We start from the raw sequence: 25,287 nt of genomic DNA on the forward strand, positions 1-25,287 counted from the left end.
TATTCTACTTCATCTGGAGAAAGAGGACTCCCTAACACTTCTCTCAGATGGGGCATCTGAGCTGAAGTGTCCTAGTGGCTTGAAGGCATCAGTTGGTGCCATGCAGTCTTTATACATCATCACAAAACTCAATAAAAGGAACTACAATTCTTCATTCTAAGTTTCTTCATTGAAAATCCTCATTATGTCAACGATTTCATCGTGTTTCGTTCCACTAGACATATTTGTTGAACAAAAAAGAATAAGAATGCTTATATAATGCAGAGTGTCCTTTTGTATTCTCCTTCCTGCAGATACCATTCGGTTTTTTGGGGGACATTTTTGGTTAGCTGCTATTCTTTAGAAAGCATGCCCTAAAAGAGAGAATGATTGAGCTTGGGCTCGGAATGAGAAATAAACGAATGAAGCAGCAGTGCCCCAAAACCAAGAAGCGATACATAATTACACAGACCTCACCACAAAATTCCGTTTACCATTATATTTCCCAGTAATTATATTCATTTTTTACCGTAGGTTCGACTGTATGGAAATACAGCGTACTACAGGTGTAGAAAGAGGTGAGCGCCAAGCCCTTTCTTCTTAAATATGCAGTCATACAATTGCCCGCGCGCTTTGGGAGTTGCATAAATGACTGGCAGTGTGTTCCATTCGAGGCCTATGTAGGGTCGGTTGACAGCTGTGCGCATTGGCATGCTGGGAGCAATGGTAGCTGCAGACAGGAAAAAGCTGAAATCCTATGTCTACCCTGATAGCGTTCCTCTGTCGGAAAAATGAAGGTGAGAAGATTTGTCCAGCTTTGCGTGGGGGGCGGCTAAGTGGGACAGTGCTGATGGCAGTATATATTTCACAGTGAATTGCTGTCCTTGTGGGAATAAATGCCTTGAACCGGTCGGCGCGAGCCAGCCTTTCCTGCTCAATCAGCAGCCATGGGGCTCGGCTTTGTCCTCTGGTTTTCTCTCGGCCAGAGAATTTAGAAAACAAGCCTAAGTCCGCGAGTGGTGGAACAACTAAAGGAAATTTAAAAAACAAGCAAAAGTGATGCAGCCACCCCTGAAAGTGAAAAGGAAAATGAAACTGACGAAGAGGGAGTGGAAGAAGGGAGGGGGTAGGGGAGGGGATTCACGTGCTGGAAGTCTGGAAGGCTTAATGAGGCTTGACAGAAACCCACATGGCTGCTGCACAGTTGCACACACATGTGCACACAAGATTTAGGCCAGGAAAAGCCTATGGTAGCACTTTTAAAAGCCTGTTTACTAAATTTCTCGCAGAGCAGCGCATGTGCTGGCTCAGCAAGACCTAAAAATGACTGCAAGTTACTCATGTGACAATGTTTCAGAGTACTCGAGGAATAAGCTGAGCAAGTTATGCACTAGCAAACAAGATGCCTACGAGTTCTTGGTACCAGCTGATGTTATGTTCAAGGCAGAAGAAAGGCAATCAGGAAAATCTGCAAACACCTTGCTATGCAAAACTATATTTATGCAATGAAAACTGCACATCCTGGTGTGGTGTATTCTGGCGGTGTTATAGATTAACATATGTAGTAGACTTTAACATAATGTTTATTTACCATGAGTTTTGCTTGTTCAGACTCTGCAGAATAATTTCTTTTTTATGTGCATATTGCCACATGCCTCCAGTTCTAAACTACCCTTCTTAAAGAGAACGTTATACGTCTGCACAGATTAATATTAAAAGCATCTAAGAAGTAAAACTTTACTTGCAGAACAATCTTATGAGCTCGCCAGTTTCGGGAATAATTGGGCTCCAAATGCAACTTACAAGAGCACTTATGATGCTTAGAATAATAGTTTTGTGTCCATCAAAGTGTGTCTATTGCCAACATAGGGTTCTCAGTTTGAGAGGGGCCCTCACCAGCCCCACAGAGCCGCTGTAGAATAAAGTCTAGATAAGACCCCCTCTGTTAGAGACGAGGGAGAGGGATTGTTGCAGGAGTCAGCAGTTATTCTAAATGTTGTGTGTGTGGGGGTGGAATCTGGGTTATGGTTCCTCATCCATAACCTGCAATGCACTTTCTTGGAAGCCTGTCTTACTTCTAACTTCCTTGGCATTCCTATGAGCAGAGCTCAAAGGATGGGGTAGGAAGTGCCCATCTGTCTCCGTGGGGTTTGATATCTAATTTGGGGAGACCCCTAAACGGAGCGGTACATGTCACCTGGTGGTGATCTGGAGTGTCACCTGTTGTTGGTCGCTCCAGGTCTGCTCTCATTTCTCACTGCCCTCCAGATATTGAGATGAAACTTTTATCAAAGGAGCACAGAGCAAAGGGGTTACTACCTCCCTTCAGCCTTGCTGTAAAAATCCACCTGTAAATGACTTCGCCTGAACCCCCCCTGTGCTGCTGCCTGTCCCTGGGCTGTCCATGCTGTGGATCCAGCTCTTGCTTGTTTCGAGTCAGTGCAACCGGTTATCACCGCTAATCCCCTCCAAAACAAGGGACCATAAGCCTTAACGTTACCCCGGGCAGTAATTGCAGCCACTGTTTTGTCCCTCGTTGCCTCTTAACAATGACTTCAGAGCACTCAAGCCGATCCTTACCATCACGGATGACCATTTAACTCCCTGACTGACAATTATCTGGGTGTATCGCTCCTCCACAATGGTTCACTGTCACTTCCACCCTCTCACTTTCCACTTGCCCCCTCCATGGGTGAGCCTGTCACTATACCCTGCATTGAAGTGAACCGGATGCTAATAATGTCCCTCCTGCATCTCTGACCTCCCTTACTTCACTGAAACAAGGGCAACTGGTCACTAATCTGCAGTGTCAAACCTGCCTTGAGGCTGCTGGTATCCACCCATTCACCCCTCAATGAGGATTACACCTACTCTTTCTGCTGGCATCCACTTTCCAAATATGTACTCTGTGCTTTTGAAAATATCTCACAACCCAACACCCAAGCTGGATCTATTTCATTTTAACTTGTCAACTACATTATCACCACTGCAAGAAATTGAATTATTAGTTGAGGGAGGTAAGTACTCATCTCAAGTAATAATCAGAATCCTTGTCAGGGTGAACCACTAAAGTCACTAATTAAACCCCAGCTCAATCGCCTGGTAACTATAGCACAAAGCAAACAGGCTTAACTAAGGGGCAATGTGTAAGTATTTATGCAATATTACACAGTATCAAAGTCAAAATGCAAAACAATACAAAATTCCAAAACAAATTAGAAAAACAGAGTACAATTTAATAAACAAAATGGCAAACATCCAATAAGGGAAACAGGAGATATGAATTTTCAAAGTTTTAAGCAAGAATTGAACCAAGAACTCCCAACAGGGGTGGCACTTCCATGTGGGCGGAGGAGCGTCATCCCACTGCTTTCTCACAGTGCGAGAAGTTCAAGTTCAAGTTCAGGAATTTGTATAGCGCACTACTCACCCAGAGGGTCTCAAGGCGCTTGGGGGAGGAGGTGCATTATTTATCGAATAGCCAGGTTTTAAGTTCCTTTCTGAAGGAAATGTGGTTCTGTGTAAGGCAGAGGTGAGTGGGGAGAGAATTCCAGGTCTTGGCCGCCAAGTAGGAGAAGGATCTTCCTCCCATGGTGGATCTGTGGATGCGCGGAACTTCGGCGAGGGCTAGATTGGAGGATCTTAGTTGGGATTTTAGGTTTCTGCTTCTCACTCTACGAGAAAGCAGAGTGTTTGGTTGGGGGCTGGCGGGTGGGCGGGCCTGCTTTAGGGGAGGGGAGGAGTGGCTTACCCACTATTGTGGCGCTGACTGTTTGGTCAGCCCTTTGGGCCGACCAAACCAGTCATGTGCACTCCATTTTCTCCATGTAGGCTGCCGGTGAAGGTAAGTTTCAATTTTAAATTAACCACCCCATGCACGCAACCCTCCTGCCCCACCACTCCCGAGTCTTGCCTGCCGCGACTGAGCCCAAAGTGACAATAATAGTTAATGGTCACAGTAGAACGGGTCCTAGGTGCAATTTGACACTGACCACGATTGAGTGCGGGTCAGACACACTAACAAAGTTTGTCCTGGTCAAACATTTTATCTTCTGACTTTAGTCCCAATCCACCACAGGAGAACACTTCTAAAGCCCACCAGGACCCCAAGGGAGACACTTAGAGCACCATTTCCCAAACTGTGGCTCGGGACCTACCGATTTTTGGTGGGTTGGGAAAGTCCATGCAATAAATAAAGATGCCTTTAAATGCTGTGTTTATCATGTCGCATTTGCTGTGCTTCAAACACAAAGATCAAATCTCAGGCTATGTATTCCGACAAATTGCTGCTGATTCTTTTAACATGGAATTCGTGTGTATTTTTCTTTCTCTGACTGAAAAGTCGGAGGAGTTTTTAAAGTGAATTATGTGTCAATCTTGCTGGAGCACAGCAAAGTGTGATATTGTTTTTTTTTTTTGCACCACACACCAAAACATAAATACCTGTAAATGGACTGTATACATTCAGCTGTTAGGAAAAGCCATAATTAAGCACATTACTTTGTAATTCTGCAGTGTGCTGGAAACTACGATTTTAATAGGATCAAAACAAATCAAGACATTGCGATGCACAAATGATAAATAATACCAGAAACCAGATTTCCACACACATTATCATCATAGAACTTTGTTTTGATTGCTGTGGATCATAAAAGTATAGACAAACAAGACAACCACAGTACACATTCCACACATTAGCACTTGTGCGCTATAAAGTTTTATCAGTAAACAGTATGTCTGTGCAAAGTTAGAGGCCATTTCAATGGGAAAATGTGCCATCTGTAAATGATAATGTGGTACTAAACAATGCTTTAGGCACATTAAAAAAAATCAGTCTGTCTGAAGTCCACTAAAGGTAGGTGAGTCACGAAAGTTTGTTGTTCAAAAAAGTGTGTTGTGGTTCTAAAAAGTTTGGGAACCACTGACTTAGAGACTCATAGGGTGGCAGGTGGAGTCAAGCCCAGGTCTAGTTGCTACTGATCAGCTGGTCAGTTGAAGATAAGCCGCTTGGAGCTTGTTGTGTCCCTGTAGATTGAACAAGAGGTCAGCATTTTGACTCTTGGTGTCCACTTCGCTAATGAGGGTACTAGAGGAAGGGAAGGTTCCAGTCTTCTACGCTCTTCTCAGACAGCAGATTTAGTTCTCTTTTGATCTTCCCCTCGTCCGGGACTGTCCTGAAGTGTGTGCCAATCGATGCCACATGTATTACTGGCATGACCTAGTGGGCGGGAATGACCCCTGAGGGTGCCCTAAACAATAGGAGACAGGTTCCCAGAGCTAACCCTACAAATGTGAACATTTTCAAAATGGGTAAAGTCTTCAGCCACACTAAACTTGGATTCTGTGGGCTGGGGTTAAGTGTGGAGTATACTAGGGTAATCCTTGTGCCCTCACACATCTATCATTACAATCCAGTTCTGAACAGCCCCTGCACCCCCAACAAACGCAGAGACAAAATTCTGATAAAATCAAAGCTGAGCTTTTGGCATCCAGACAGTGGGTACACATAAAGTGTTTTATCATTCTCTTGCCCTCCTTTGAAGTGCACCCCAAATGTTATATGTAAAACTCCAGCAGACCTGTCAAGCAGGATGTGACATTCAAGCAGAATTTCACATTCTAATCTCAAAGGGGATGCTCACAGCCTCTAAACCAGGTCTGGGGGAGCACCTCTTCCCTCTGGGGTTGGTGCCCCCTTGCAACTAGAAGGACAAGTGGAGTGGCAGGCCCAGGTGCGAGATACATCTCCTTGTGACAAGGGAGGCCCCTTTGAAGTGCATCACCGAGGCCTTAGGCAGGTAAACAGTAACTTTTCCAACCTGTCTTTCCTGTAACAGTTGGACAAAAATGTGACTTTACCATTAAATTGTAGTTTGTTTAACTATTAAAAAGAGTCCTTGAATTATTTTGCTAGTTGTTACAAACTTGAAATTAGCATTATAAGGTGTTTTAATGTAATCCAGCACTTCCCTATGGAAGCAGCCAGCCTCGCGACAGTGAAAATAGCTTTTATGTTTTTTCACTGGAAGAACATGCAGAATATTAAACTTCTACATATCCTGCTTTTAAATAGCTGGCATCCTGCCCAATGGACAAAAGGGCCTACATTAAGGGTGACGTATTCATATTTAAAAGAAAGGTTTGGGCCTGTCAAAGGGGTTTATTTTGAAAGGTTGAATTGTCAGGTTAAAACTGCACAGCCAGGCTACAGTGGTAGCTATGGAAACATGCTTTACTCCATCACTGCAGTGGTTGACACAATGAGTGCCGCAGCGCACTGGTGACATTCAACTTACAGGCCCTGGGTACACTTTGGGTACTATATGCTAGGGACTTATAGCTATGTTAAAAATGCCAATCAGGAGTATATGAATGTTGCCATGTTGAAAAGAGAGCCATTACTGGAATGGGGTAACCCAATGCGGTTCACGGACCTGGGTAGTCAATGGTATCAACAAACAGTGGTCCAAACCGAAATAATTTTAAGTCAACAAACAATGTATACACAGTTGATTACTTAGGTGAGCTTTTGAATTTAAACTGCTCTGCTGAATCAATCAGTGATGCTTCTTCCAGCACCAAAAAACAAACTACCTGACAACAAAACCAAAAATTATTTGAAAAAGGGGTGAGTTTTATAAATTACTCCATTTCAGCTCATTATTTATATACATTTATACATTTATACATTTAGGTACTAACGGTAAAAAGAAGTGCAATCTGCTTCTAAAAGAGTGCAGGAAAAGAAAAAGGGGGGTAGTGATTGTGAAGAAAAGGGTGTAAAGCCTCAAGAAAAATTGTGACAAAAGAAAAAATTAAACAATTCTGATATATTAAAGCTGTTTAAAAGATTCAGCTTGTTTAACAAATGGCCACAGTTGATTGTCACTGTTTTCACATTTATACAGTCACCCTGTTGGGTGTACAACTACGGTCATCCATCTATCACGTCCATCCCGAAGCAGGAGGACGGAGGCCACCCATTAATAATTTGTGGGTTACGCTCCCAGAGCTCTACGGTTAAAAGATTGTGCCACATTTGTCCTGAGGAAGACCCGCAGGTCGAGGCCCCCACTTGCCCCTGTACCAAAAGACGGGTCGAAACGTCGACGCTTCTTTACATGCAAATTGGACCACCCCAAAATTTTAAACATTGTACAAGTGATCTATGACTGTATAAATGTGAAAACAGTGACAATCAACTGTGGCCATTTGTTAAACAAGCTGAATCTTTTAAACAGCTTTAATATATCAGAATTGTTTAATTTTTTCTTTTGTCACAATTTTTCTTGAGGCTTTACACCCTTTTCTTCACAATCACTACCCCCCTTTTTCTTTTCCTGCACTCTTTTAGAAGCAGATTGCTCTTCTTTTTACCGTTAGTACCTAAATGTATAAATGTATAAATGTATATAAATAATGAGCTGAAATGGAGTAATTTATTAAACTCCCCCCTTTTTCAAATAATTTTTGGTTTTGTTGTCAGGTAGTTTGTTTTTTGGTGCTGGAAGAAGCATCACTGATTGATTCAGCAGAGCAGTTTAAATTCAAAAGCTCACCTAAGTAATCAACTGTGTATACATTGTTTGTTGACTTAAAATTATTTCGGTTTGGACCACTGTTTGTTGATACCATGTTGAAAAGAGAAGAACAAGCATGTTACCACTGGTTAGCAGGGGTAAAGTGCGCAGAGTTGCATAGCCAGCAAGAATAGGGTTCAGCAATAAGGCCAATAAATCCGGGTGACGCTGAAGAGAGAGCAAATTTCCAACACCCACCCCAGACCTCGTTCCTGCACACTTACCTCATCCAGGTAACATGCAGCTCGGATGCTGTCTCATTGGTTTCATCAATGCTCAGCGCCAGTCGAGCCTGGCTAGAAGGCTATATAGGTAGGAGTGAGATGCCAATCTCCCACCTGCCGTACAACAATCCTGCTGATCATCTGGCGGTTCTAGGCTATATGCAAAGACTGAAGACACCCTTTAACCCATAGAGTATATTGCGAGGAACAGTTTGGCACTTGTTACCTGTTTTTTTGGAGGATTAAGATGCCAGGCCATTCCCGGCCTCTCTCACAAGGGCAGCCATGACAAATTAGAGCCAGAGCAAGCTGTGTGTCATTTCCGGCTGCCTTAATGGACACAGCAGAGCAGGGGCAGGAAGAATAAGTGTGACTCTATGTGACCAGAAATAACTTCTCCAGTCCTGGGCTTTTCTGGGATGTCTTGTTTTATTTCTGTGTGTTTGTCCAGTTCAATGGGAATATCTCCCAGAATGCACTGCTTTGTTAAATGACAGGGCATGATTTGAAACAGACTGTCACAGGGCATGGAATCATTTAACAAGTGCTGGCACGGCACTCCCACCAGAGCCCTGTAACCCATTTAAGGAATGACAGCTACCGGAGCCTTCCATTCCCCACCACATTATCCGTCGATGCACTCACTCCTTCATTTACCCGTTCACTCACTCGCCCCTCTACCATCCATCCATCCTTACACCTATCGGGCCCTCTATTAATGCACTGAGTCACTCAGTGCACGTGGTGCCCATTGATCCATCTATACCAGTGGTTCCCAAACTTTTTTGACCCGTGGCTCCCTTGACCTAATTGGCAGTTGGCCGTGGCTCCCCACCATTTTTTCACTGGTAGCCGGGTGGGGGAGATGTAAGCCCAACCTCGGGAGTACTTCCTGTTGTCTTCCTTAATTTAATTGGGATGCAATCAAGGTATTATAATCATATTTCTAACAAAATAAAAAGATAACATTTGTTTGATAAAAACTTGTTAAGTGAGAAACGATACAATGAGGAAGACGAAAGCAGACGTAGCAGACAATAGGAAAGAGTATATCATATCTCTTCATGTAAGTTTCTTTGCAGAGACGAAAGTAAGAAATATACTTACAGTCCACAATACATCAGTTCATACTTTAAACCTGCCACGCGCGAGCAAGAAGATCGTTTTGTGAAAGTGTTTAAATTTTAGCTTCTTCATCACAAAAATCAATTTTGTAAATGTTGAAAGGCACCTTTTTTCTAGTGAGGGTTAGGGAAGTTGCAAAATAGGTAAGAGATTAATTTGGCTTGGGGGACCAAAATTTGAGAAACATCTTTTTATTAGCATTGAAACAAAAGGTCTTAATTTTGACCTTGGAACCTGCAGTCCTGGGTCCTAGTCCCATTTCTGTGATGTCACCAAAATCAATTGATTGCAGGCAAAATATTTTATTTATTAGTAAATGGAACTGCTAAAATGTGCTTATGAAAAAATCATGTAAGCTAATTACTTGCAGCTGGTATGCAGTCTAGTAAATAGTTGTTTAATAATGGCGATTTTATGTTCATGGTTCATCGTAAGACACTCCAACAGTGCTTCTTCTGGACAGGCACATGACATATATGCATCCTGTTGAACACTGATCAAACTGCACCTTTGCTCATGAAGAAAAAACAGAGTAAACCGCCTCCCCTATTTGTGGCACACAGGTTAATTCATGAACGTTGTGCTATAAGACATAAGTACATGCAAACATTTATTTCATACGATTGTAACTGATTACGTGTCATATCATAAACTCATGCCCATAGTACAAGTATCAACCATAGCAAGGCACAATACTAAATGGAGTGAGATTTGTCACGGCCCTTGGTCATAATTAGCTTTTCACTACAAGCCCTTACTTACCGATTTCCCTGGGAAGAGGGTCCCACGAGGCGAGGCACTGGCACTGCACAACACCGCGGGCAGGAACAACGCGACTGAAACGCTCTGAGCTGCGTCGGCAGAGTAATGTGAAGACTACCAGGGCTTAATTTGTTCCGGTGCTTTCCGGTGCTCAGCACCGGTACTTTATTGTCAGGGCCGAGGCTATACATGTCTTTCAGGAGGCAGTGTTGGTGAAGATAATTTTTCAAAAATACAGACACAGAGTGAGACGGCTTAACTTTTCCCACGTCGTCTGTGCTGCTCAGCTTCTCACTGTCACCCATTCATCAAGGCATGCCCTGACTCCTGGCTGGCTGGCGGCTGTATTTCAACTTTCATGCTTTCACTAATAAAAACAAGCATTTACAATGCAATGGTTTCGCCTTTGGAAAAGTTAGAGTTATTGGCATTGCTCATGACATTTCTTTTTTTTTTTTACTTATAAATAAATGGCATTGTTATTTACATTGCCAACAGCTCTCTCAGCCCACACAGCCCACACAGCTCTCACAGCCCACACAGCCCACACAGCCCTCACAGCCCACACAACTCTCACAGCCCACACAATTCTCACAGCCCACACAACTCTCACAGCCCACACAACTCTCACAGCCCACACAACTCACAGCCCACACGACTCACAGCCCACACAACTCTCACAGCCCACACAACTCTCACAGCCCACACAACTCTCACAGCCCACACAGCTCTCACAGCCCACACAGCTCTCACAGCCCACACAGCTCTCACAGCCCACACAGCTCTCACAGCCCACACAGCTCTCACATCCCTCACAGCTGTCACAGCCCTCACAGCTGTCACAGCCCTCACACTTAAGTTTTTAAGGCACTCCTGATGCAGCAATATTTTACCTGAAAATCCCGAAAGCATGGAGTGTGATAATTTCCGGTTATGGTGTTACCCTTCCATTAGGAGACTGCCCTGAGGGTTTTAGAGTTATTGCTGAAATTGTTATTTTTACATTTCAGCATTTGCCTTCGACACTCAGGGTTATATTACATGGACACACTTTGCCAGGTCTTACCTAGTGAAAAGTGTCCTTGAATAAGAATCAAGATTCCGCCTTTTAATTGTAGCTCTATATGTACATATTGTATTTCAATTTATTGCTCTCAATATCTTCCTGTATCTTTTTACTCGGCTGAGAGGATGTCATTATCAAACCTATGTAGAGACACAATGACTACAGCATTAGGAGTAACCTAAAAATCAAAAGAAAAGTTTGATTCGCTTTCTAAAAGTCAGTGTGTGAAACACAACAGGCCTGAAAGCACTCGTCTGTGAGGTCACTACCTCTTCCAGGCTCATCACAGGTGAGTAATGTTAAACACTGCCAACACTGCGAATGGAAGAAAATAGAAAACACCTTCCACTCCTAAATCAAAGAACACATTCCTGAATTTCCGATTAAAAATTTCACCCGAAAATCAAGACAAGGGCTACACTGCTAAGGAGCACCCGCCTTTTAACTGCAGTAAAATGAGCCTGAAATGTTGAGCTCTCTGGGCCATTATATTAAATGTGGCCTTACCAGGCACCTGTCAAAGATGATGAATGGATCAGTGTATTTTTGGAACCCGTCAAAGTTAGATTAATAAGAGAAAGAGTGCAGAGTGTTTGATTACCCATGCTGGCTGAGACACCACTTACATGTAAAATACAGCAGAAGTGGTTCCACGCAGGCAGTGGTTCCAGGCAGCTTTGTGTCAGTCAGAATCTAAGAACGAAGCAAGATCGTTCTTAGGAGAGTCCAAGTCCACAAGGGAGGTGGCCAAGCGCATAGAAGGGAGCAGGGATGGGGTATGTGCGGTACACAGACAAAATATCGATTTTTAAATATCGATATGCAAAAATATCGAAGTTTAAATATCGATATACAAAAATATCGAAGGTAAGTAATATCGACAGTCTAAATATCGATATTGGTATGATATCAGTAATATCGAAGTTGTAAATATCGATGTTAATAATATCGAAATTAATAACTTTGATGTTACTAATATCAATTTTTAAATAAATTTAGTGTATATTATATTGTATTTATTATGTTTTATTATTTATTTTTAATGTTATTTTATTAAATATTGTCTTTTACTACTGTAGCGGGTTGTGGGTTTATAGGGGAATAGGGTGGGAAGTAATTTAATTATGTTAAATTAATTATTAATTAGTAGGAATTATTAATTAATTAATTGAGAATTAATTTTAAATAATTTTTAATTAATTTATTAATTGATAAATATGTTCTGTAGCGGGTTATGGGTTTATAGGGGAATAGGGTGGGAAGTAATTTAATAATAATTAATTAATTGATATATGTTTGTACATATTTTAAATAATGAATTGGTAATTAATTTCTATTAATTAGTTAATTAATTATTATAATTTTTTTTCATATTTATAATTATTAATTAGTTGGTAATTAATTATTAATAATTATTTAATTAAATTAATTAAAGTAATTTTTATATATATTATTTATTGTTATTCTTAATTAATTAATTGTGCAAAATAATATTAATTATTAAATTAAATTAATTACAGCAAATGTGCTAATATATTTACTTTATTGTTATTGTTAATTAATAATTAATTGGTAATTAAATAATATTAATTAATTTTGGGTACAGGGGTATTTTTAGGGTTCAGGGTCAGTTTTCAGTTCATGGGTACAGGGGTATTTTTAGGGTTCAGGGTCAGTTTTCAGTTTGTGGGTAAAGGGGTATTTTTAGGGTTCAGGGTCAGTTTTCAGTTCATGGGTAAAGGGGTATTTTTAGGGTTCTGGGTCAGTTTTCAGTTCATGGGTAAAGGGGTATTTTTAGGGTTCAGTGTCAGTTTTCAGTATTTGGGTAAAGGGGTATTTTTAGGGTTCTGGGTCAGTTTTGGGTTTTTGGGGTACAGTCGTACAGGGTAAAAATTAAATAAATTTAAATTAAATCAATTAAATGAAATTACAAAATATAAAATTACATTAAATTATTACGTTTTTAATTTATTTTAAATGTATATGTATTAGTTTTAAATTTTTAATTATGTTTTAATCTTTTTATTTAATATTTGTAACATTATATGTATTTTATAATTATTTTAACATTATTATTAATACATTAAAAAAACGATATTTTTAATTTCGATATTTTTGTACTACGATATTATTTTTTCGATATTTTTGTACTTACCTTGTTAGGGATAGGATTCCGATATTTTTGACTTCGATATTTTTGTCCCGATATTTTTGTATGTCGATATTTTTGATTTCGATATTTAGTCAGACATTCGTATGTGCATCTTACCAGCCTAAAAAAAAAAACTTGCCATTTTAAATCGGAGAACAGGTGAATGAGACTGACAGGATACCAGTTCTCCGGATGGAGTTTTTTTTACTAATATTATTATTTGACATTTGCATGGTGCGTGGAGTGGCACGGTCTGATATCACAGCACTATGGGTTGTTCAGGGATAACTGGCACGTTTATGAGGTGGACCATTGCAAGCTGGTGGCTCACTAGGATTGTGGGCATGTGTGAACGTCCAGTAGTGTGAGTAGTGCCACTTTACAGAACTACTTGAAAGATAAATAGCATGTTTGCTCTTGTGAAAATTATATGGTTTTGGCATTTTGCAAACACCTGAAGAGGTGGTGATACAATTCTATGACAGAGAAATGGTGCTCGCAATGGCAGTATTTGACAAGAGAAAGGCCTTCACTGTGAAAAGGGAGAGGTGGCTGCTCTCCCTCTCTCTCGAGATACCAAGCAGCTCAAAGTCTCTGTGAACACGTTGCTGCTAGAAAAAGAAAAGGCAGGCACTTCTTGGCCGAGGACGTAAAAGCCAGCTACAAGCAAACAAGGAGCGGATGAGGCTCCACAGATCTTTGAAAAAAAGCAAAAGTATTTTAAAGCGCCACAGTACCTACTAGTACAGTTTCAGGGGTATGAACGCAGAAGTGATTGATTTAAACTCTGCAACTTTATGAAACAATCTCTCATATTCCTAGCAGTTGACAGACCACCAGGCTAAAAACACTGAAGATATGTGAACCTTGCTGTAGAACTGCCAGGTGTAGAAGACAAGGATTCTTCCAGTTATTAACAGGGTGCCTCTGTCCTAAGGAACAGGATGAATGGTTTAAACTGAGACAAAGTCCACCCAGACTGAATGAAGTCTGTTCTACGATGGGCAGACTCTTGCACTGCTTAAACACCCCAGAGCTGAGAAAGGCACCAGCTCAGAAATACCAGAAGCCGGGTTCACTCTTGGTTGCGAGTGACGAGCGGCTGGAGGTGGTCTCTTCAGAGGACCCTGTACTTATCCCCCGTTGTAGATGTACACTTGGACAATCACCATTCTTCCATAAGGCCAGAGCTGGGATCTGCCACTCTACTGTAATGGAGAACACAAGTCATGATTTTATAAGGAGTTCCTAGTCCAGAGCAATATACTGTTCTTTTAGTCTTCAACAGTTCATCTCACACAGTTCACTAGCATGTTACACTTGGCATGGGACAAATCATCTACAGGTCACCCAACACCTGAACATAATCACAATACCCTGAAACAAAAGACAATGCAGAACCTGTACCCAAACATCTATACACACCTCGCTGAAACCTTCTACTGATCTCCTCAAGAGACTATCTTTGCATTTCGATCTTCTGACAGAATGAGGCCGTTTCTGCACTCCCAGAGCTGGCATATCAAAGTGCCTTCACCACGTAAGTAACCTGCCTTTAGAACGAATTACACTGTCAGACAGCTGCAACATCACTGAGCCCCCTGGCATGTCAGAAGTGGAAATCTCATTCAACCAGAGGCACCAAGCAAGAGAAGATTGCAGAGGAGCTTCACACCTCATTACTTTGACTGGTGTGGGAGGACCCCTGAGCAGCAGCAGCAATATGGACTCCCTTCAGTGAGAGTTTGTGAACCGACTTGTGAGTACATCTACCCGAGGCTCTAGTCGCTAGTCACTTCAGTGACTACTGGACCCCTATTCACATATAACGGTTAACACTTGACACATGTTTCCCCGACGAATCAACACTCATGTACCGCTTTTCCATATATCTACCGCCTGAGTTGTGTTGTTTTGCTGGTATTTTTCTGCTCCCTGCCTTGCCAGCTGGCAACTTTCTCCTCAATCAAGCATGACTGATGCACTGGAAGGCTGGCTACTTTTTGTTAATTTGATGTTAGCAGATGCTAATCTTGGGACAATTTCACAAGACTGCAGCCGTCTGCCACTGTTTTTTTTATTTATTTACAGAGCTGCAGGAAAATTGCAGTGCCAGCACACACAGATCCAGCAGTAAGAATTGGTGGATTTTGCCTACTACTTTCTTTGCTTGAATGTTTCAACCGCCCTTATGTCCTCAAGCAGGACACTCACAACCAGGCAGTAACACCTTCAGCAAACAGCTGAACAAGCTACACTGCAAGGGGCAGATGGGTTGGGTGGTTAAAGGAGGGGAAAACATAATCAACACTTCACTTTTCTGAACAAACATGGATATCAGATACAGTAATTGTAAGTGGTAGAGTGACCATGAAATTTACACCGGGCAGACAGTTTGGCCACAATGAGGCAAAGTGCAAAGCACACTGGGATAGGAGGTAGACACACACAAACTTCATTGTTTCAACAGAAACAAATAGCTATATAAACAACGCCTTATTCACGTCAAAGAGTTGAAAAAGCTGCAATATTTCATAATAACTAGGATAGCCACAAACACCAATAATGGGACAGTAAAAAGAGCATTAGTGGAGCGAAATGTTGCTGGAGCAGGCAGGCATGATTTGGTTGAAGGAATACACTGAGAAAGACAAGCAATCAATAACACTCAAACAAATAATGCTTACAATAGGAAAGAGAACACAGTAAAGACACTGAGGCATTGTCTACAATGACAACAGAACAGGGATCTTTCATGATGGGAAATTTACAACGAGGAAAACAAGTGAAATACAATTACACTAAAATATTCTGAATTAGGACAAGGAAACGCATACACCGGAGTAGGGAGACACAACACTGGACATAGACACACACACGATTTGTCAATAAAGCATCACTGGAGCAATAATATACTAATAAAGTGACAAGAGACCTAACATTGGACACTGACACTTTTTAGAGTTGCCAGTACAGCAACAGAGGGGCAATGATATACTGATACCAGGATCAGGGGTACACTAACATGGAGACTAGGATAACAGGCATGCAGTTAACATTGGGACCGGACACAGGGATACACTTACACGTGATCAGGGAACAAATGGACAATGGCACATATAAGAGGGGATATGCCTACACTGGGAGAAGAAGCACATGGATTTATGTACAGGCAATACACAGACACACAGAAAGCAAAAGGTCCCGGGGTACACCCATCATAGAACAGGAGGCACATACTTTGCGTCAGAGAATGAGCAAGGACCTGACAAATCAGTGAGAACACAACAGATAATACTGAATAGAAGTGGAGGATTTTGATTTGAGGCAAAAACACTAGAGCAACAAGACAATGGAGCAGAGAACACCAATACTTCAACTAGGGGACATGATATCCCTTTCCAAGCAAGACATGCATCAACTGTGGGCCAGGGAACACACCACAACAGAATGGAAAAGAACCAACTCTATAACACGCAATGCACTAATAATGAAATAGGGACGGGACAGAAGGAAGCAGACATCCAAACAGTGCTCAACACTCGAGTGGCTGTTGGTAGGAGGATGCAAGACCAGACTGGCCTCCCCTTCCCCCCCCTCCCCTAACGGACCCTGCATAGTGTCACCAGGTCATTGGCAGGATAAGGAAAAGATTTAGACTATGACAGAGAACACACTGACAACAGGAACGTGGGTGTCCGTTTCGGGGACAGAGAGAGACAAAAAACGGAGGAAAAGGGCACACAACGAGACCCTGTTACAAGCTGGGTAGGTCAGGAAATACGTAAACACCAGCTCAAGGAATAAGCACACAGTCTTGGGCTCACAAAAAGCGCCAGTAATGAGTTGGGCCAGTGAATACACTGACACTGCCCCAGAGCAAGGAAACATGCTGGCACCAGGCTATAGAATACAGAGGCACCAGGCCACAGAATCCTACAGCGCCAAGAACGCCAAGAAATCATTAGTTGTGCAAATGCTGCACTATTCAAAAGTTGTATAATTACATAACAATGCACCATCTCCTATACTACCACAACCTTTCATAAGTGCAAATACATTCACTGAAGCACAGTCATCCGAGAATGAATACTAAAACACACAATGCACCCTGGTTGACTCATGCATGAACTCACCTTGTAGCGCAGCGCCTGGTGGATGTCCGCAGCCAGCTGCCCCTTCCACCATTGCCCCTCCAACTCCATGGCATGGGAGAGGCGCAGCTCCGGGACACCCGTGCACCGCTCCGACCTGTGTTTTCAAGAAAGACAACGGAGAGTGAAAGGGGAGGGGGGGCGGGAACGGGCACACGGGGAGGGGGGCGGGAACGGGCACACGGACGGGGGGGGGCGGGAACGGCGGACAAAATACGTAAACTTACAAAGTGACACCCAAATACGAGCGGCCTTACCCCAAAAATGTATATGGTCATAATAACACACCACAATGAAAAACATGAGGTAAAATATACCGACACAAACAACGCAGACACCAGTGCCCGGAACACGACAACACACCAACTAACGTTTTCAACGTGCTGGCTTTGGAACGCAGTTTAACTACCAGGAACTATTGCAGATTTGGAAACAGTGCTTTCAGTGTTTCTCCTCGTCGAACTCTCGCCTCATATATGAAAGCAAAGCATGTATGGGCCATGGAGGGTCGGAGCGGCCCAACCGGAATTCACACAAGAAAACACCAGGACCCGGTGAAAGTGTGGTGTGTGGCAGCGCAACGCCTTCACCATCTGCCACATTCACAGCAGATTTGGCGCTACCAAAAGAAACGTTCCCTCTCAGTTTGTACAGCCTCTGAACCCGCAACTGCAGGGCTGTGTGGTGCGCACCAGACATCGGAGCATATTTTTTTGTATCCATCCATCGACCTGGATGGATGGACAAAGATAGTGGGCACCCAGCAACCAAGGTGCGGTGCCCAGGAGCTGTGTTCGGCCTGACCGTTGCCTGCGACAGACACAGAAACTACACCGAGACGTGCCCAGCGGAACTCATGATGGGAGGTCCCGCACTAGAGGGGTCTTGGGAGCAGAGCTCAATCCCAGTGAAATGATCTAGGGAGCGACCGACCCAGCCCGACGCCTCTTCCTGTGGCTGGACAGAGAGCTGATTGATCAGAGAGACAAGAGAGCGTGTGAGTGCGCCTTGCCTGGGCTGTTGACTGCTCACCGGTGGAAACCGCCCAGCTCGCCTCAGGCTCCCGTCCACAGTTGTTCCTCTGCCGGCTAGCCCCTGCAAAAGCATCACCAACCCTGAAAGTGGTGCAACAGTGGAAGCCGGGCAGCATCTCCTACGGAGCTTTGTATGCCAAACCCCTGACCGCGATTTTGGCCCGCCCACATCGGTGCAGCCTCGCTGCCCGTATCGGGCGCAGTGCTGGCTGGCGGGAAAGACACGGAAGGGGGGGGGAGGCGGGAAAGACACGGAAGCGGGGCGGGGGGGGCGGGAAAGACACAGAAGCGGGAGGGGGGGCGGGAAAGACACGGAAGCGGGAGGGGGGAGGGGCGGGAACGGCGGACAAAATACGGAAACTTACAAAGTGAAAACACATTTATAAACAAACTCCTTACCTGATTGCCTTGTGGAACTCGAATCTTGCAGCCAACTCCAACAACTGGGGTGGGGGGGGGGGGGGCGGAACGGCACAGACGACATGAGACGCACGCAGCAAGCACTTACCAGAGGAAGACTTCTTCCGGCTGAGGTCGGCCTCGGAATGACAAAAGCAAACACGGACGACAAAAAAAACCCCGCCCAACGCCGCATGACTACACAGAGGGAACACCCATGGAAAAAATCTCGGGAACGCCCCCGAATCTGGTCCGGCCTTGACGGACAGATCTCTGTTCCAATGGCTAGCCTCCATTTATGGAGCTAGCCAATGGAACAGAGGGAAGTATTCAAGTCCCCCTAACTGAAAACTAGAGATTTCTCTGGGGGCGGAGCTTACGCTCCGTTCCCCAGGCCGAACCTAAAAACGGGCTCTCCATGAGCTGTCTTTATTTCCGCTGTTAATCTTCCCCCTCCCTTCGAGCAAGTTAGAGAGCCCCTTCCCCCCTCCCTTCGGACAAGTTAGAGAGCCCCTTCCCCCCTCCCTTCGAGCAAGATAGAGAGCCCCTTGAGGAGCGGAAGAAGGCTGGACTCCTCGTGCATGTTATTTGTCACGTAGGCCTTCAGCAGCTCCCTAATAGTTAATGAAGGTCCAGAGAGTTGCTCAACAGACACTGAAATTCCAGGCCGAGATCACTCCAGCCACGCACACATGACAATTTCTTCCAGGATGCAGAGGAGCTTGTTTATGATCATTGAACCCGCCCGGGCAGTCGAGTCAGACTCCAGCCAGGAGAAATGAATTACGAATGGCTCTGCTCACCCCAGGTACCGATTGTTTTAAAAAGAGAGGCATGATGCAGGCAGTGATCCTTTACCGCTTGTATTACATTGGACGCTTAGCTTTATGGAGCTAATACTCCGAAAATCCCAGTGCCGAGTGTGTGCACATGGATTTTACGAACTCTAATTTGACCTCTTAAACACTGTGCATGCGGGCTAAACCTCCAAGTTATTTTTCACCCTTCTGATCCTCCTGCCCTTTCTTTTGCTCCACCCTTGGGCTTCTCGTGCTCAACCGAGGTTGCTCCGCTCCTCTCCCCTTCCTTCACATCCGAGGCTTGCAGTGAATGAAGCACCTTGATTCCTCTTGTCATGCAATTCTTAGGCCCTTCATTCTCAAGTTGCTTACCATCTGTTTCATCCGGTGCCTCTGCACCGCTATTCTCGGACATTTATGATGTTTCATCCAGGTATACATTGAAGCACATTACGTTTTCTGTGGGACTCTCATGCAGCCTACAGGCCCAACCCCATCACTTTCCTTTTCATGAGCCCCTAATTCCTAAACCACTGCCTGCACTACGCACTTTTCTCCCCCTATCGCTTTGATTTATTCCTTCACCTATGGGAAGCCGTTCACTTCAAAATTGCAGATCCCCATATAAGACACCTTCTGAAATGCATATCGTGATGCAAAATGATTATGACACACACCAGAATGAATATAATATATGTCAAGGTAAACATGACACCTGGCAGAGTGAATCTGACTTGAACCAAAACAAATACGAAACCTTGCAGAGTGAATATACTACTAGGTGATTAGTATGGATAACACACACTCTGAAATGAATAAGAGATATATTGAAATATACATCAATGATACTTTAATCAATATGGCCCTCACTATAAACAATATAGCAATCAGTGAAACAAATGCAATATGCATCAAAAAGAATGGGACATTCCTTGAAATGACTAACATATGCCAAGAGGAATATGACATACAATAAAATGAACATGACAGATTGAAATGTATATAGGTTACTGAAATGAATATATTATATTTTGAAAAGAATATAATGCATATTGAATTTGTAATAACATACACTGAAATTAATGTAACACAAAGTGTAATGAATATAAATTAAGTTGAAATGGATATTACCTAGATTGCAATGAATATGAGATATACAGAAATGAAAAGGAGATGTTTTCAAATGAATATGGCTCGTGTTGAAATGAATATAAGCCCCATTGAAGTGAATTGAACATGCCTTAAAATGAGTATGAACAAAGCTGAAATTCTCATGGCCTTTGTCAACATTAATATGACATGCATTGAAATTAATATGCTACATATGTAAATGAATATGATACATGTTAAAATGAATATGAAATAAGTTGAAATTAATATGAGGTCTATTGAACAGAATTTCCCATGTTTTAAAATGAATACGAGTACAATCAAAATGAATACAGCTTGCTTTGAAAGTAATTTGATACACATTGACATGATTATGATACATGTTGAAATGGATATAATTCATGTTAAAATTAATATAAGATGTGTTATTTTGAATGAGACCTCCATTGAAAGCAATATGATATATGCTAAGATGAATAGGACATGCATTAAAATGACTATGAGCCCCATTGAAATTGATTTAAAATGACTTAAAATGAATATGACCAACAGTGTAAATAAAATTAAACTTGTCAAAATGAATATGTTATGCTTTTAAATGAAAATGATATACATCAAAATAGATATTTCATGTACTGAAATGAATATGACCTATGTTGAAATGGATGTGGGCAATGTTAAAATGATTATGACAAGTGTTGAGGTGAATCTGACATCCATTGAAATGAATATGACATTCATTGAAAGGAATATGACACATGTTAGGATGAATATGAACCACTTTGAAATGAATATGGCAACTGTTAAAATGAATATGTCCACATCAAAAGGAATATGACATTTATTAAAATAAATATGGCATTTTCTAAATGAATATGAAACTATTTGAGATAAATGTAACATGCTTTGAAATTAATAACCGCATATCGAAATGAACACAAGCCATGTTTAAATGAACATGACCCCTGTCCAAATGAATATGGCATGCAATGAACTTATGTTGATTTGCTTTAAAATTAATATCACATATTGAAATGAATATTACATAGCCTGAAATGATATATTGAGGACTACATTGAATCAACTACAATTAATAACAGACATTTAACAGAATATAAAACAAAGAACAAGTCTTTATCATGCATCCATTACATGCATCTCTTTGCAACGCAGGTAAGTATTTCTACATTTGTCACACCGTACTTATCACATAGGTGAGTATTTTTGTAAATAACATCATTTTTTATGTGTGCGTAGAGATAAAGGGAGGTAAGGATGATTTTTGGTTTTAGAGGTGGGTAGAGATAAAGGGAGGTAATGGTGCTTTAAGGGTTTAGCAAGGGGGTAGATGACGTAAAGGGAAGGAAGGAATAAAAAAGGGGTTCTCATGTACAAAATAAAAAGAAAACACACACACATATAAATCCATATACATGGGCGTGCACACATATGTATATATCTTTATGGTTTCAGGATGTCTAAATTATGCAAAAGAGGAAGTAGGGAACTCTGGGTAGTTCCCAAGTTTACATGGAGTGCAGTTCCTTTCTATGGTGCACTCTACAACACCCCCAAATCTGCTCACCTCAAATATCCTTTTTTCTAGCAAAGTTTTTAAGTATAGGATTTGTACAGTTCCATCCACTCCAAGCTATAAAGTGACTAAGAGCCTCATTACAAGTTTGGGAGTCTTGGAGTGGGCTGCCACACCAGCACCATACTCCAAGACCACCAAACCCGTAGTCTAGCTGCCCGCCATGTTCTAATTGAAATACATGTCAGGCAGTCCTGCGGCGGCTAGCTGGCCCATGGCGGTGCCTATCAAAGAGTCATATGTGAGCCTTAGAAAGGAGGCAGCATGCAACCGCCACAGCATTTTCCAGCATGGCATGGACTGTGAAGTCCATGCTGTGCTGAAACACAGGGTGCATACAGACAGGGGTGCAAACCATGTGACCCCATGCATGTGTCTCCTGGCCCAGAGGCAACAGAGGGCCACGTAGGGCCCCCTTAGTTTCCTCACCACCACACTTTTCATAGTGGGCTTACCGCCATGATAACTGTAGCGGTCAGGAAACTCGTAATTTGCTTGGCGGTGCCGCAGCGGCACCACCAGCATATTGCGGGCATCAGACGCTGCAAGACTGGCAGGGATCTTGTAACCCTGTGGTAACAGCGGTCCTACGGTGGTCCGACCATCAAACTCATAATATGTCGGTAGGACTGCCTGTAGCCGCACTGCCACATGGGTTTGGCAGTCCATTGGACTGCCAAATTTGTAATCAGGCCCTAAGTCTTCTGTCATTTTTACAGCAAAGTCTTTATACACAGGATTAGCTAGTGCCATCCATGCCAAGAAATAAAATAACCAAAATGTTGTACCATTCCAGGCACTGTATCACAGCTTTGAATTGAATAAAAGCAACCCTTGACACATGAGTCACTCAATCAATCATGTGACTTGTACAGCGCGACTACTCACCCGTAAGGGTCTCAAGGCGCTGGTAGGGGGGACTGCTGATCCGTAGAAGGCACTGTGGTTCAGTCGAAGACCCAAGTCTAGAGGTCCTTTCTGAATTGAGGCAGTGATAATGATTATCTGAGGTGGAAATGCAGGGTGTTCCAGGTCTTTGCTGCGAGGTAGTAGAAGGATCGTCCTCCGGCCGTGGTCTTGCGGAAACGTGGCCAGGGCCAGTTGGGCAGAGCGGAGGAGTCTGGTGGGTGAGTGCAATGCGAGGCGGTGGTTGAGGTACGCAGGTCCCATGTCGTGTAGGGCTTTGTAGGAGGAGCTTGAAGCAGATTCTTTCGTTGACTGGGAGCCAGTGGAGGTCTCAGGTGGCCAGTGCTGTGGCTGTGGCGGGGGATATTGAGGGTGAGTCCGGCGGAGGCATTCAGAATGTTCTGCAGAGGAGTTTCTGATTGATGCCGGCGTAGAGTGTGTTGCCGTAGTTCAGTCTGTTGCTGATGAGTGTGAGTGACCATCTTTCTGGACTCGGTGGGGATCCGCTTGAAGATCTTTCGGATCAAATGTAGCATGTGGAAGCTGGATGATGAGACTACGTTGAACTGGAGTCCAGAATGATGCTGAGGTTTCATGCGAGGTCTGTGGGTGTGGGTGAACCAAGGTTTGTGGGCATGGGGGGTTCCAAGGTCTGTAGGTATGGGGGGATCCAAGGTCTGTAGGCCACCAGGAGTTGTCCCAGGCAGAGTGGGTTTGTTGTTGAGGAAGAGGATCAGCTGGGTGTCATTGGTATAGGCGAAGATGTTGAATGTGTTCAGTGGGGCTCAGGGAGAGTGGGGCTCAGGAAGGAGCTCTGTGGTCCCTGTGGGTTCAGAGTGCAACTGTGGTAGTATGATTCTCTGTGTTTGGCCAGTGACGAAGGAGCGGATCCATTCCAGGGCTTTGTCGCGGATGTCAGCTTTGTGGAGTCTTGTGCATAGGGTGCGGTCAGAGATTGTGTTGAAGGAAGCAGAGAGGTCCAGGAGGATGAGGGCTGCAGTTTCACCTTGGTCTAGGAGGGTGCAGATGTCATCTGTGGCTGCAAGGAGGGCGGCTTCATGCTGTGGTTGCTTCAGAAGCAGTATTGGGAAAGGTCCAGGATGTGGTTCGCTTCAATGAACTCAGAAAGATGGACGTTGATTGCCTTCTCGATGAAATTGGCTGGGAAACGGAGCAGAGAGATAGAAGTTTTTGAGGTCCTTTGGGTTGGCAGAGAGTTTCCTCAGCAAGGGGTTGATCTCTGCATGTTTCCAGTCTTTCAGGAAGTTGGCGGAGTTGATGGAGCAGTTGATGGTGTAGCAGAGTTTGCGATGGAGGTGGCGGCTCTGTTAAAGATGTGGTTCGAGCAGGAGCCCGAGGTGGCTCCAGAAAGAATTCTCTTTTTGGTCTTGAGGGTGTTGTCAGCAATGAGGGGACTCCAACTGAGCAGGGTCTGCTGGGGTCCGGTGTCATTGGATGCAGTGGTTGCGGGTGGGGGAGAGGGTCTTGGGTATTGAAGCTGTCATATATCTCCTTAATCTTGTAGTGGAAGAAGGTGCTGCAGTTTTTGTAGAGGTCTTGGGAGGGTGGGTTGTCTCCTGTCTCTGTGCTGGATTTGACGAACAGTTCTTTGCTATTGAATACATTGGTGTTGATCCTTTCTTGTAGGGCCGCTTTCTTTGTTCTAATGAGGTGGTGGTGTGCGATGACAGTGGTTTCTCTGGGGTCTTCCTGCTCCTCCATCTCTTCTCGAGCCATCTACAGTTCCGTCTGGACTCATGAAGGATGGGAGAAAACTTGCTGGCTTTTTTGGAATGTCGCTTGCCTGTTTTTTTTTTAGGGGAGCCAGTGTGTTGGCGCAGTTAGAGATTCATAAATGGTGGTTGCATGCTGAGGTATTAGTGTCTGCAGATGCCGGAGGTGGGGTTTTGCTGAGGGAGGTGGTGAGCTGTTCTTCAGTGACCTTGTTCCAACTTCTGCAAGGGTAGCGTTGGCCACAGTGGTGTATGGTGGGTTTGGACGCAGAGGTGGTCGATCCAAAGGAGCTCAGAGGTGTGGCTGAAGGTGAGTGGTGCTCCATGCTGGTCGAGTGGTCGTCCGAGTGGGTATTGAGGCGGAGGGTACTTTTGTCTACAATGGGGATGACTCCACTTAGTTTGTTGATGCAGTCCTTGTGAATGATCTTGTAGCCATCCGGGATGGTGATGGTGATGTCCAGGGGAGAGGTGGAGTTCATACAGGTTTCCATGAGGAAGGTGATGTCGGGGTCGATGAAGTAGAGTATGTCCCAGATTTCCACCGCGTTTTTGTGGAGGGAGCGTGTGCTGAGCAGAATACAGCTTGGGTGTGGGGTCCGTTATTTGTCGGTTACTAGTTGGGTGGGGCTGTTGGGCGGTGGTTGGTGAAGGTAAAGCTGCAGTTTC

The sequence above is a fragment of the Lissotriton vulgaris genome, chromosome 8, assembly GCF_964263255.1.
Source record: "Lissotriton vulgaris chromosome 8, aLisVul1.2, whole genome shotgun sequence".
NCBI lineage: Eukaryota > Metazoa > Chordata > Amphibia > Caudata > Salamandridae > Lissotriton > Lissotriton vulgaris.